The sequence below is a fragment of the Pantherophis guttatus genome, chromosome 7 (assembly GCF_059756535.1).
Source record: "Pantherophis guttatus breed Tessera chromosome 7, ASM5975653v1, whole genome shotgun sequence".
In the NCBI taxonomy this organism is placed as follows: domain Eukaryota; kingdom Metazoa; phylum Chordata; class Lepidosauria; order Squamata; family Colubridae; genus Pantherophis; species Pantherophis guttatus.
In genome coordinates this window covers 76,761,287-76,773,791 of record NC_142069.1, presented here as the reverse complement: position 1 = coordinate 76,773,791, position 12,505 = coordinate 76,761,287, and the positions used below count along the sequence as shown (strand labels likewise).

At 37.2% G+C, this 12,505-nt stretch overlaps 1 long non-coding RNA gene across 1 annotated transcript in view; it reads right to left on the bottom strand.

Moving 5' to 3' along the window:
- LOC117679829 (uncharacterized) overlaps positions 1-3,668 on the bottom strand; it is a 36,842-nt gene extending 33,174 nt beyond the window's left edge. The window contains exons 1-2 of the long non-coding RNA XR_004595465.3: positions 3,630-3,668; positions 1,612-1,659 (exon numbers count right to left, since the gene is read on the bottom strand). This is a non-coding gene — a long non-coding RNA (uncharacterized LOC117679829). The remainder of the gene's footprint in view (positions 1-1,611; positions 1,660-3,629) is intronic.
- Positions 3,669-12,505: the final 8,837 nt, after the last annotated feature.

Below are 12,505 nucleotides of genomic sequence, written 5' to 3'. Positions count from 1 at the left end.
CATGCTTAGTATAGAATTGCCAATTGTAGCAATAGCACTAGCACTTAGACTTATATACCGCTTCACAGTGCTTTTACAGCCTTCTCTAAGCGGTTTACAGAGTCAGCATATTGTCCCTAACAATCTGGGTCGTCATTTTACCCACCTCGGAAGGATGGAAGGCTGAGTCAACCTTGAGCCTGGTGAGATTCAATCTGCTAAATTGCAGGCAGACAGCAGTCAGCAGAAGTAGCCTGCAGTTCTGCATTCTAACCACTGCGCCACCACAACTCTTGTAACTAGAGTTTTATGTATATCTATAAGGTTTGGTGCTTTTTTTCTGAAGAATCAAATATTGGAATAAAGAGTAGAGGAAAGAACATCATCATATGCTTATGATACAACTGTCCTTTCAAAAATCAAAAGACATCTGATCAAAAGGATTAAAGAAAAAAATGAGAAATTTGGCCCCATCTTGAACATCAGAAATACAAGTTCATGTATACAAGACACTGTGAGGAATGGAAATGTCAGAATAACAATTGAGTAAACAAGTAAAGAGATCTATTGTTTGCAAGAATTCATTTTCCTAAGATCGCAAATTGATCAAAGCAGTATACATGGTCCAGAATAAAGTGTTGAATTGCAGTAGGCTATACGGCAATGATGAGTATGAATCAAGTATGGAAAAGCAAGCTCATCAGGATGGTAACTAAACTATCATGTTTCCCATAGCTACCTTGGAGAAACCAAAGAGCCTTGATACAAAAGGATCGTCGAGCGCAGGAGAAACAGCACCACAGGACAGCACCACAGAATCAATAGTAGGCTCTCAAATCAGACACAATTGAATATATAGTATGATCATAACAATGTACTTATATATTTGAGGTATTCTATAGTACCTCAGTCTACAGGACTTTGAGCGGAATATGCACGACATATCTACTACCCCTGTTTCCCCTAAAGTAAGACATCCCCTGATAATAAGTCCAATCAGGTTTTTGAGCGCATGCACTAAAATAAGCCCCCCCTGAAAATAAACCCGCCCTGAAAATATTTAAATGCATGCACAGCCGGTCCCCACCATTTCCTATGGTTAGGTTTAGGGAGATAGAGCTGGAAATCAGGTAAGATGGCAAGAGGAGCCCCGTCTTGTTCCACACACCCCAAAATAATAAGACATCCCCAAAAATAAGGCCAAGCACTTATTTCGGGGTTCAAAAAAATATAAGACAGGGTCTTATTTTCGGGGAAACACGGTATATTAAGTATTTCAAAAACCAATATTCAAAATATCCATCAAAGCTTTTTGCTCCATTCTTTATTAATGTGATGAATTTATTATTTTCTAATAATATTATTTTCTAGCTTCCTCTTGTGTCAAACCTTCAAAGACTGATTATCGTGTTTCTTCTTAAAAGTAACACAATCATCATTTCCCGTGGGAAGAATTCTTCGAATTAATTTAAAACCTTAATTCCAAGTTCATCTGCACCTTTAATCCATTGTAAACTTTCCAAAATCCATATTCTAACCACTTTTTTTGCTGCTTAATCCAAAAAATAATATTTTTCTAAAACTTTTAAAATCGTATTTAAGACCTCTTTCTCCAAAAAGAAAGAAACTTACCCAGTGAAAGCAATGAAGGCTTTATGTTCCTGAAGGGCCTTAATGTTTCTAGAACAAGAAGAAAAATCCTATTTGTATAGACATGTACAATGATAGAGTTTTGACTAGGCTGCCATGACTCGGTCATCTTGATATATTTTTTTTTACCCTATCTCAGGAATACCACAAAGGAGAACTATGCAACTAAGCATCTTTAATGCTTAATAATATAGTTTCAATATATTTAAGTGCTTCTACTATTTTATGCTGTTTTATTCCTTGTACTGTTTAACACTGTGTTTTAGTTTTATGATCCTGTTTAGAGGAGATCAATTGAAAATTGTTTTCTGTATGATTAAGCTTAGATTCAGGCCATTACTTATTTTATACCTGACCTTTTAATTCAAGTGAGGGATATGAATGATTTGGTCATTCTAAGAATGGTATATAAATTTCCTCACTTTTGTTGCCCTGACTAGAAATCTTTTATTGAAATTATTTCTTTATCTAACTGAGAACACTATAAAGAAAAATTATTGAATAGAAAATGATATCACCCACTTCACTAAAGCATATTCTGAAAAGCTCTTATAGACAGCCATTTGTATATTGATTGTCTTGTTGCCTTTCGCTGCACAGGGAAAAAGTGGTCAATTTATATTAGCTTAGGACATATTTCTGCATGACATTAAAATATATCTATATTAAGGAAAGCAGATATAAAAATGTCACATTAGTATTTTAATAGGAAGTAAAAAGAATAATCTGTCAGACCATTTAAAGGAATCTAACATTTTAAACATGTAACATAGGATAACAACTTTTTATATGGTGATTTTTCATAAGATGAGTTTTATTAAAGCATCTAAAGGATCATTTTGTATTCAAAACACCCAATATTTTCCTGAGCTCAATATGAAACTCTATGAAATTCTTGCTCAGATAATTCAAGGTATTTTTTTTAAAAAAAATGCTATTGCACTGGTGAAACTAAAAGTTACCAATGAATTCACAACCATAATATAAATAATACACAATATTATTGTAAAATACCACAAAATATCTGTCATTTCTCCCTGGCGAGATTGGTACTCCCACTATGAAACAAGATACTCTTAGAAATATGAGCTGTTTCTCCATTATTAATATTTAGAAATCAGTTAAAAGTACCTAACTGTGAAAGAAGCCATTGAGATAAATGGGATGTGTCAGTTACATACCTTGGAGGTGTATATTATTATTTATCATGTTTTTATGAATTAACAGCAAAAAACATGATGATTTTATAGATTAGATTGCTATTTATTCTGGTATATCCTATGTTTTATTATACTTGTAAGGTGCTTAGATTCATTGCATTGAAGTAGCAATAGCACTTAGACTTATATACCACTTCATAGAGCTTTACACCCCTCTCTAAGCAGTTTACAGAGTCAGCATATTGCCCCCAACAATCTGGGTCCTCATTTTACCCACCTCAGAAGGATGGAAGACTGAGTCAACCTTGAGCCTGGTGAGATTCGAACTGCCAAATTCCAGGGAGCCAGCAGTCAGCAGAAGTAGCCTGCAGTACTGCACTCTAATCACTGCACCACCATGGCTCATTAAAGTAACATTAAAAACACTATAAAATTGAGAATTATTTTAAAATAATGCCAATAGAGATAAGTGAAGTAATGATAGCTTTCCCCCCCAAAGGTCAAAATGTTACCCAGTAAATAATATGGTTTGCTACAGTAAATAAAATAATTTGCTGCTCTGGCAGGTTAGTTTCTTTCTGTTTAGCTAGTTTATAGGTAAAGTTTAGCAATCCTGACCTTACTGACCAAAACAGGTGCAGCAAGTTCCCTTCACAAGGAAGTATTTAGGGATTATTACTTACTTCCCTTTTTCCTGTTACAAGTATTGATGGGAAAGAGAAGGGAAGTGAGGCTACTCTAGCCTCCATCTTCCATTCAGAGAAGCCATTCACAGTTTTTCAGGTTCAATCTCGACCCATCTGGGGGTATTTCACAGGCAATCAGCATATCTCTACATACCTTTAGGTAGTTTAGGCCCTGGAGGGGTCTGGGGGCAGTTATATTTTTGGCCTAGTCAGGAAGTAGACCACGTTATAGCTAGGAGCACATGGTCTCTATCATGGAGCATGGCTGCTAGTTGTTATTCATCTTGTAATCATACCCTATTGCTTACTTGTTTGCAGTTTTACCAGATCTTGCAGCATTGAATACAGTTTATTTTTATTTTATTTTTTTAAAGCTTTTTATTAGTAATTCAAGTTAAAAAAAACAATGGACATGGTTTAACGTCTCTGGTTTTCACCATTATTGTCAAATTTAAGCTAATAAATAACATACCTCTTTATCTTTGTACAAATTTGCATTACTTCTTGCATGTCAAGTGTATAAATTAATTCCTCCTAAACAGCTACATCTCTACTCAATATAATCATATCTTGCATACAGATTTAACATACATTGGCATGCCCATTTCTAGACATTCACTACACCTTCATCTTGGCATTCCTCCTCCTGTCCAACCATTCATAAAATTTAGTCCAGATTTTGAGCATGGAATACAGTTTAGATGGTGATGTACTGTCTCCTTTATTAAATGGCGAAAAAGGTTAATTGCCTGGACAGTTTTCCATAGAGCCACAGGGTTGTGGATTAGTGAGTCCAGGACAATGGTGAAGGAGAAATGGGGGAAAAATGGATCAAAATAGTGAAAAATAAACAAATGATGTTGATTTATTTATTAAATTTATATGCTGCCTAAAGGTGGAGGGGAAGATCTTACCTCCAGCAGCAAGATTTTTCTGAAGGGCAGGGGCCATGGCAGAAGAGGTGTCCAATCTTGTCAACTTAAGACTTGTGGACTTCAACTCCTTAATGCTAGCTGGAGATCTCTGGGAGTTGTAATCTGCAAGTCTTAAAGTTGCTAAGGTTAGATACCCCTACCCTTGATCTTTGGCTGGTCCTCCTTTGTTAAATCTCATTCTAGTTTTGGTGGGCTTTCTGAAATTATTCTACACTCCATTAATTATTGAAATCAGTCTGGGCATATCTTAGTAAGCAGGTGAGAAAAGACTGAATAGATTTCATTAAGAATTGAATCTACAAGCTGCCAATTGCCAAAACTTTTTGACATGCTTAAAAAGAGAGCAAGCTTTGGCACATCAAATAAGCATTTGGAAGAAATTCACTGAGTTTGCAACATACCAGTTTCATTTTCTAAAGTTCTACATTAGCCTGAATGTAATTATACCCATATTTAAGGTTTTTGTAGTACAAATTGCCATTCAAAAGATTATTAAGGAGATAAATAATTTCTTTATAAATGCATTGTAACTGGGAAAAGTGCTTCACCAAAGTGAATATAGAAGAAATGTGGACTCAAAAAGTCTACATTACAAGAAAGAGGCACAAAAAGTCTGAAAAAAAACGTTCGTATAGATTTTTTTTTTTAAATTATACAGACAGAGCTAGAAATAAATTAGAAAACACTTAAGACTGGGAAAATGGGTAAATTGAGCAAAACTGAACTTGGCAGGTTCATTGATCCATAGCAGCAAAGATAAAATTATACCATAAACCGTGAAGTTGTTGACTCTTCTGAAGACTTCACTAACAATGAACATTTGCATAAGGTTTAAATGTTGAGCTTGCAAAAGAAATTATTTTTTAATAAAGGTAGATAGAGTTGTCCAAATGTTCCTGGCAGAGATACATAGCTTGACAGGTATTCCAATATGCATTCAGACACCAAGAATAACAGTCTATTATACAAAACATATGCATGACCCAATAAATTTGTCAGTCACCACAAAATAATTTCCATTCAAATAGAATACACAACTAGGACCAGGCTGTGGGAAACGGTGATGAAAACCGGAATAGCCTTTCTGTGCTCACTTCAAAGATGGTTCTAAATCTGCATTTTAAAGCAATCAATGTCTTAATCAGGTCTATCGGGTTTTCAAATATACCTACTCAAATCTTATGGTATCCTTCAAAATTCATGTTTGTAAGTCCCCCCCTTCCCCCAAGCAATATGAGTTTGGAAAAAAAGTATTTACAGTAATGATACCCTAGTTTTGGAAAGCTTTCCTCAGAAAGACTTTTTCATGAGAGTCATTGCTGGACACATCGTCATACATTCAATTTTAGACCCATTTTAGATGATAGGATGCAAACTGGGAACAGGGCAGTGGTGGTTTCAAAATTTTTTACTACCAGTTCTGTGAGTGTGGCTTGGTAGGCATGGCATGGCTTGGTGGGCGTGGCAGGGGAAGGATACTGTAAAATCTCCTTTCCCTCCCCACTCCAGGGGTAGTTTACTGCAAAATCCCCATTTCCTACTGATCAGCTGGGACTCAGGAGGCAGAGAATAGATGCGGGTGGGGCCAGTCAGAGGTGGTATTTGCTGGTTCTCCGAACTATTCAAAATTTCCGCTACTGGTTCTCCAAAACTGGTCAGAATCTGCTGAAACCCACCTCTGGAACAGGGGAATTTTAGTCATGTTCTCTTTGAAATTTACCAGCAGATTGCAGACAATATTGGAAAGATAACTTTTTAAAGAGAACTACATTTACAACTGTTAGAAAGTCTGTTTCTAACTCTGTTAGTGCCCAGTTTTCTGTCTCTGATTATTATAGTTCCATGGGCATCGGGGAAAAGCATTCTCTTTATTTTAATTTGCATTTTATTTAATTTGCCGTCGACATAGTGCACACAGTCAGTGGAGAATTATTCATGCACAATTCTGTAATGTAAGGGTAGTGTGTATGTGTGTGAGTGAGTGAGTGAATAAGTGAGTGAGTGAGACGGAGGGAGGGAGGGAGGGAGAGAGACAGAGACAAAGACAGAGAAATAAAAACCCATCTAATATATCATTCTGAAAATGTTTTCTTCTGAGAATCTGGCTGTACTAAACTATTAACTGTGTTCAAAAGCAATAGTTCTCACTGATCACCACCTGAGTTTATTTATTTATTTTATTTATTTGTCAAGTACGTATAAGATAATATATATAAATATAAGCATGAATTGAATACATAAAATGAATACAATTAAAGGGAAAATTAGGACAGGGACGGTAGGTATGCTGGTGCTCTTATGCACGCCACTTACAGACCTCTTAAGAATGGGGTAAGGTCAACAGTAGCCAGTCTAAGGTTAAAATTTGGGGGGTTTGGGGATGAAATCACAGAGTCAGGTAGTGCATTCCAGGCATTGACCACTCTGTTGCTGAAGTCATATTTTCTGCAATCGAGTTTGGAGCGGTTCACTTTAAGTTTGTATCTATTGTGTGCTTGTGTATTGTTGTGGTTGAAGCTGAAGTAGTCATTGACAGGTAGGACATTGTAGCAGATGATTTTATGAGCTATGCTTAGGTCATACCGAAGGCAGCGTAGTTCTAAATTTTCTAAGCCCAAAATTTCAAGTCTGGTGGCATAAGGTATTTTGTTGCGAGCGGAGGAGTGGAGGACTCTTCTTGTGAAATATTTCTGGACATGTTCAATTGTATTAATGTCCGATATGTGCGGGTTCCAGGCAGATGATCTGTATTCGAGAATTGGTCTAGGTTAGTACTCTGTTTTCCCCAAAATAAGACATCCCCTGATAATAAGCCCAATCCGGTTTTTGAGCACATGGCAATAAGGCCAAGCGCTTATTTCAGGGTTCAAAAAAAATATAAGACAGGATCTTATTTTCGGGGAAACACGGTAGTGTAATATTACCGGAGAAGAAGAAGAGTTCAAAGAAAGCTGTATTTATTTCCATTGGGGCATGTTTAAAAGGAATGTTTTTGCAGTTTTCTGCCCTATCCAAACTGAAAATCTGAGACCCTGAAAAAAAGATATCTCCTTCCAATCCAAAATGATTCCTGTATTAAAGGTAAAGGTTTCCCTTGTCTAGTCGTGTCTGACTCAGTGTGTGTGTGTGTGTGTTTATATAGTAGTTACATTTGTATGCTTTTGAACTACTAGGTCAGCAGGAACTGGGGAAAATATCAGGAGTTCTCCCTGTTGCAGGCTCCCGGGTTCCTGTGTTATGGAAGGTCAATTTTAATTGTGCAGTGTGCCTCTTCTCGACATCAATAGACAAGAAAATAAAGAACTTCTATCAAACACTTATAATTATTTTTCGCTTAAAGTATCTTAATGCTATATGCTCCCATTCTTATTGTTCCATTCAGATAGCAATTTTATGGTGACAGACTCGTCTATGAAGAAAATAATGAATCCTGAAACAGTTTATAATGAAGAGTTTCTAAGAGGTGTTCCTAACTACCATTCCTTGAGCATTACTTTTGTTCTGCATAATAATGGATATGGGGTAAGAGCGGCAATTTATTATTTTAGCACAGAAGGATAATGCCAATTTTGTATTCCTGAAGAAAGAAAACATTCTTCTGATACTATTGTTGTTGTTAGTTGCGAAGTCGTGTCCGACCCATTGCGACCCCATGGAGAATGTTCCTCCAGGCCTTCCTGTCCACTACCATCCCCCGGAGACCATTTAAGCTCACGCCGACTGCTTCAGTGACTCCATCCAGCTACCTCATTCTCTGCTATCCCCTTCTTCTTTTGCCCTCAATCGTTCCCATCATTAGGCTCTTCTCCAGTGAGTCCCTCCTTCTCATTGGTGGCCAAAGTATTTCAGTTTCATCTTCAGGATCTGGCCTTCTAAAGAGCAGTCAGGGTTGATCTCCTCTAAGACTGACCAGTTTGATCACCTTGCAGTCCAAGGGACTCACAGGAGTCTCCTCTAGCACCATAGTTCAAAGACCTCAATTCTTTGATGCTCAGCCTTCCTTATGGTCCAACTTTCACAACCATACATTGCAACTGGGAAAACTATAGCCTTGACTATACACACTTTTGTTGGCAGGGTGATGTCTCTGCTTTTTAGTGTGCTGTCTAACTTGGCCATAGCTCTCCTCCCCAGGCAGAAGTGTCTTTTAATTTCTTGGCTGTAGTCCCCATCTGCGGTGATCTTGAAACCCAGGAAAATAAAATCTGTCACTACCTCCATTTCTTTCCCATCTATTTGCCACAATCTGATACTATTAATAGCAACTAATATAGTTATGGTAAGTGACTATGGAAAATAAGATACAAAAGTGGTGGTTTACTCTAAACTTATCATTTTACATTATTATGTAATATATTGATTCCTCCACAGGAACAGTGATCATACAAACTTTTAATCAAAATATGAAAGTATTGGAAGAATGAAGGTTCTGGGCACATCACTTTTTCTAGATATATTCCTCTTGTGGTCATACATCAGACTTAGGGAAAAAGTTGCTTTGGATAGATATAATTGTGCGAGATCGAATTTGGATCAGTCACCGGGACCAAAGATTTACTCTTCCAAATTTTTGGACTCACACTGGAGCCCATCTTCAGGGAATTTATTTCTACTGGAATACATTCTATGGGCTGTTCTGTGAGTCGTGTTTATGTGGTGCCTTCCTATTGGCTGATTGGTGTATTGATGGCTGGTGATTGGCTGTCATTTCCTTGTGGAAATTGATGATCCTTTCTGACCACCAGCCATCAACACACCAATCAGCCAAGAGGAAGGCACCACATAAACATGAACAGTCCGAAGGGCGTATTCCAGTAGAAATAAATTCCCTGAAGGTGGTCTCCAACATGAGTCTAAAAGCTCGGAAGAGTAAATCTCTGGTCTCGTGACCAACCCAACTTTGATATTGCATCATTATCCTGGGACACATATATTTGCCTTCATTCGTGAGATGTAATTGTATTTATGTAGTGTTCCTTCACTTGGATAAAGGAATTCAATTATATGTTTCTGTAAATCAACCTTACACATCCCTTGAATACATGAAATAATTTTGTAAATAGGCCTGGTGATCAAATGATTCAAGACTTAGTGACAAGACAAGTAGTTATTTCAGGGCTACCCAATATTTAGCAAATGTTTCCATATTTCATTTTGCCTTCAGTTTCTAGACCACTACACTCTAGAAGCCGCTATGAATTCACGGCAGGATAAAAACGTAAGGTCAAAAGAGCTGGTAAAATATAACAATCGCATTGAATGGCTCTAATAAATTACTTGATATGAGATATCAAAATGAACACAATTGTATTTTTCATCCTTTTTTCTGCACAGCTTGTTATGTGTATTTATCTGGCATTATAAAGGTGAAAATAAAGCGTTGGCCTCCCTCAGTCATAAATCAGTTCCCTAGGGGAAGATTGGTTTATTCAAAACAATAAAGCTCACATAGACCACAATTATACTGTTTAAAATAGCCTATCTTCTGGATTTTACAATGCATAGCTTTAAAAAAAAACAACCACCCAAAACTTCACCTAGCTCAGGAAGCCTTAAAGGTTCCACAATACAAAGTTGAAAACACTTATCTACATGATCATGTTTTCTAAATTTGTAAATTTCAGTTGATTTTAAGAGAGTCTTTAGGTAAAATCATTCATCTGATGTATAGATCTCATACTGTTGAAGGGGTTTGAAAGCCAAAAAAAAAAATCCCAACATTACAATGTGATGGCAAGGATTCCATAGCTATTTATTTATTTATTTATTTATTTATTTATTTATTTATTTATTTATTTGTTTGTTTGTTTGTTTGTTTGTTTGTTTGTTTGTTTGTTTATTATTTAAATTTGTATACCGCCCTTCTCCCGAAGGACTCAGGGCGGTGAACAGCCAAAGTTAAAATACATACAATATAAAATTTAAAATAATTTAAAAGCAGAATTAAATCGAATTGGCTTCCCAAAAATTAAAACCCATTACCCTTAAAATAACCCATTAAAATTTTAAGCCAGCCCAGCTTGCTGAAATAGGAAGGTCTTCAAAGCTCGATGGAAGGTCCGGAGGTCCGGGATTAGTCGTATTCCTGGGGGTAGCTCGTTCCAGAGGGCGGGTGCCCCCACAGAGAAGGCTCTCCCCCTGGGGGTTGTCAGTCGACATTGCTTGACCAACGGCACCCTGAGGAGGCCCTCTCTGTGGGACCGAGTTGGCCGGTGGGAGGTTATCGGTGGCAGAAGGTGGTCTCGTAAATAACCGGGCCCTAAGCCATGGAGCGCTTTAAAGGTGAGAACCAATATCTTGAAGCGCATCGCATTTAATGTGATGGCAAGGATTCCATAGCTATTTAAGGAAAGGGAACCCACACCGTTTACAAATATGTAGTCAGTTTGTCCTAATTTAAATATACTGAGTATACTGAGAGCACATGCACCAAGACAAATTCCTTGTGTGTCCAATCACATTTGGCCAATAAAAAATTCTATTTTATATTCATTCATATTCACCCAGTATCTGCAGTACTTCAAATACAGTCCCTGTTGTGCTGAGCTTTGCACTTCAGTTAAGGAAAAATAAAACAGAAAAGTTCCTTAAATACAGATGGTTCTAGTATTAGCCAGCTGGCATGTTTTCTGTATTTGAAAGACGTTTTCTTCCTTTTTTGTTCAGCTGCAGTAGAAGGTCTGCTATAGGTTCAGCTGGAGATCCTTCTCTTCACTTAATTCCTAACTGTCACTGATGCCTATCTTTGTTGCATTCTTTTCAGAGAATGGTGTTCACAGAATAATTTATATGTCTAGCACAATAATTATAGGCTTCCTACATCCACCTCTATAAAATTTATTTTTAAGAAAGAAACCTGTGGGCTAATTAAAACCATTTACTTTGAAGAAAAAATTAGCTAAAAGGGAAAAAAAAGGAATTATTTCATATAGTGTATATATAGTTAACTTGCAGAATGTATTGTTATATGATGTGATGATGTCTAGGAGTTCAGATGATGCTTAAAAACTCTTAGATAACTTCATAGGGGAAACCAAATAATGACCAATGTAGCAGAACATTCAGTGACATGAAACTCCATGGTGACCAAATAGTTGGTTGAACATCACAAGTATTGTATGAACCTATCAAAATCTTCTTGGAGTCCTAGTGGACAACCAATTAGATATGAGCCATCAGTGTGCAGCAGCTGCCAAAAAAGCCAACACAGTTCTGAGCTTCATAAACAGAGGGATAGACTCAAGATCACGTGAAGTGTTAATACCACATTATAATGCCTTAGTAAGGCCACACTTGGAATACTGCATTCAGTTATGGTCGCCATGATGTAGAAAAGATGTTGAGACTCTAGAAAGAGTGCAGAGAAGAACAACAAAGATGATTAGGGGACTGGAGGCTAAAACATATGAAGAACGGTTGCAGGAACTGGGTATGTCTAGTTTAATGAAAAGAAGGACTAGGGGAGGCATGATAGCAGTGTTCCAATATCTCAGGGGCTACCACAAAGAAGAGGGAGTCAAGCTATTCTCCAAAGCACCTGAGGGTAGGACAAGAAGCACTGGATGGAAACTAATCAAGGAGAGAAGCAACTTAGAACTAAGGAGAAATTTCCTAAAAGTTAGAACAATTAATAAGTGGAACAACTTGCCTCCAGAAGTTGTGAATGCTCCAACACTGGAAGTTTTTAAGAAGATGTTGTATAACCATTTGTCTGAAGTGGTGTAGGGTTTCCTGCCTAAGTAGGGGGTTGGACTAGAAGACCTCCAAAGTCCCTTCCAACTCTTCTCTTCTCTTCTGTTCTCTTCTCTTCTATTCCTTCACTAAAAGAGTGCAAAGAGAATTTTGCTGCCATAAATTGTTTACATATTGATGCCTCACTTGAAAGTGAAGTATTTGCAGGTATTCATGTGTTATAATCTTAACTTTCCTTCTAATAAACTCTCTTTTTATGACTCCTTAGTCCCTATTCATGTTAGAGTTGGGCAATTGGATGGAGCTGAGCATTTACTGGCTGTATGCCCTTCCTGACACCTATGTGGAGTCTGCAGGAGATATTTTTTCTTTGCTCCCTAGGGGAGAAACTGTTCTGCCCCAA